The sequence below is a fragment of the Bison bison genome, unplaced genomic scaffold, assembly GCF_000754665.1.
Source record: "Bison bison bison isolate TAMUID 2011002044 unplaced genomic scaffold, Bison_UMD1.0 scf7180017864306, whole genome shotgun sequence".
NCBI lineage: Eukaryota > Metazoa > Chordata > Mammalia > Artiodactyla > Bovidae > Bison > Bison bison.
Genome location: NW_011494878.1, coordinates 1,155,774 through 1,158,350, shown reverse-complemented (window position 1 = coordinate 1,158,350; position 2,577 = coordinate 1,155,774). Strand labels below are relative to the sequence as shown.

Genomic DNA, 2,577 nt, shown 5'->3' with positions numbered 1-2,577 from the left:
CAGAAAAAAAAAAAAAAAAAAAAAAAAATGAGGGGCAGGGATAGTCCAATTTTAAACTAAGCTCAAGGAGAGATTTTAATGTCAATGTCAGTTTGTGATACATACCCCCAGAGTCAAAATCCAAAAGACATCCTAAAAATAAGCATATATAACCTTCATATTTGCATTTCCCTGAAAGAAAAAAAGCATTTTTTCAAAGATGCTCACAACCAGCAATGTGGTTTATTTTTTGTTCCTAAATGTTTCCCCAAATGCTATTATTTTTAAATGGGAGATATGCAACTAAAAGAAAGTTCCTGGAGGACAATTCAATACTCCTCCTTTCCTTCATTCTAATGTAGACTGTAATTTATTCTTCTCTCTGGTCAAAACACTAAAAACTACTTTTCTGACATTTGAGCTGTTCCACTTTTATTAAGTTATAGGAGCTTTTTCCCATGGTAAGTATCCAAATCCGACACGGACCCTTGTTGTTCAGGAAGACACTCTTTATTGAGCTAAAGAAGAAAATGAGATTAAAAAGTGCTCCATTTAGTTACTCAGAGACCTCATTAACCTGTGATCAAGAATGGAATCGATGATTCCAACTCATGGTTTGTGGGATGCACATATGTTCCTGGATTCAGACATGTGTTTCCATTTAAACTGCTGGAATGTATACATAGCTCTGTAAAGAGTGATAAATATTAGCAAATCTTCTAAGAATGAAGGTCCTTTATGACCACATACACCATGTTTTGATTGTTTTTAAAATGTGAGTCATATAAAGCTGAACAGTCTGTTTTTTTATATCTCTTCACAAGTTAAAGAACTAAAAAAAAAAATCCTTCCATAGATTGCATCTATTTGTACCATCACAGACAAACCAAAGCAACTCTGTGATTTCTATTTGTCTTCTCTTTTCTTTGCCTTGTGGCAAGCCTACCCCAGCCAAAAGCAGAGATTCTGAATTGCCCAAGCATTGAGTACAAGCTGTACATGAACCAATGTCAGATAATACCAAGTAAGGGGGCTTCAGACATAGTACACAAATTTCAACAGCAGGAGCCTAAAAAGCAGGGGTGGAAAACCATGGTCTGGCATATTCTACTTGGCCAGCACAGCAAATTTTTAATTAAATCCCTTTAGGAATGCACCCCCACCCCCATACAAAGAAGGTACTTCATCATACAGGACAGTAAACCTCACCTGCACTATGGAAATCTCAGATGATGCTTTGAAATGTGAACGCTGCATGACTTTCTCCACATCGGAGCTCTTCTCCATTCTGTTTCTTCACTCAGAATGCTCTTTCTACCCACCCAAGCCTATCCCTCCACTTGGCTAATTTCCACCCTTCAAAAGATCTCAAGAAGTCCTTTTTAATCTCCTCAAGTCCCAGTCAAGAGCTTAATCCTCCCTGGCCCAGACTCCCCTGCTATTTAGGCAGCTATATAATCAAACACCAGACTAATTCCTTTAGGGCGGGGACTACGCCTTGCTCATTTTGGTCTTTCCAGTGTTTTACACACAGCAGGTGGTAAACAAATATTTTCAGAATGAAGAAAGGGCAAGACCAGTATCAGCTCTGAAAATATTCGCTTTTTATATCCTTGGAAGAAAATGCAGATGAATAATGAACTTGACAAAAAAAAGATCAGATCACATAGAAAGCAAGAGAGTAAAGAAGCTTACTTGTAAAAGCCACATCTGGTCACACAGGTATTTTCCAAAAGCTCGATGACCTACCACAGCGATATTTAACCACATCCAACGGCACCCCACTCCAGTACTCTTGCCTGGAAAATCCCATGGACGGAGGAGCCTGGTAGGCTGCAGTCCATGAGGTCGCTGAGGGTTGGACACGACTGAGCGACTTCACTTTCACTTTTCATTTTCATGCATTGGAGAAGGGAATGGCAAGCCACTCCAGTGTTCTTGCCTGGAGAATCCCAGGGACGGGGGAGCCTAGTGGGCTGCCGTCTATGGGGTGGCACAGAGTCGGACACGACTGGAGCGACTTAGCAGCAGCAGCAGCATAATTGCTACTGTGTGTCACACTGAGACAAACTGTATATTTGTTCCTACATACATGCTTTCTGGATACCAACAACAAACACAAATATCAATATAATAAACTCAAATGAACAAAAGAAAGAAGGATGGGAACTTCAGTCAACTTCTTGGCAAAGACAGACATCTTCCCTTACATAAAACACTTACTTTAAAACAGAGCTAACCAGAAAGTAATCAACTGCTCTCCACAGGATCTCAAATCACTTGCCATCAGTTTTACTCCTGTCTCCCTTTATGACTGCCCAGGCTGACTTGACTGAAGGTCAGCACTTACAGAGGGCCACCAGGGACACAACAGACAAGGTTACCAGTCTGAGCAGAGAGCTCACGTAAGCATCAGTCTTACGCATCAGATGCTTACCAGTCGTAAGCATCTTCTGTCGATTTTATCACCCCACCCATGGTCCTGCTTACCAGAAATGAAGCCTCTGACATGGCGGGAGGGTGAGATGTATGAAGACAGTAACATGGAGACTCACATTATCATATGTAAAATAGATAGCTACCATATGTAAAACAGAC

General features: G+C 40.7%; 1 protein-coding gene across 2 annotated transcripts in view; it reads right to left on the bottom strand.

Moving 5' to 3' along the window:
- BICC1 (BicC family RNA binding protein 1) overlaps positions 1-2,577 on the bottom strand; it is a 351,439-nt gene that overhangs the window by 243,664 nt on the left and 105,198 nt on the right. The window lies entirely within an intron of this gene.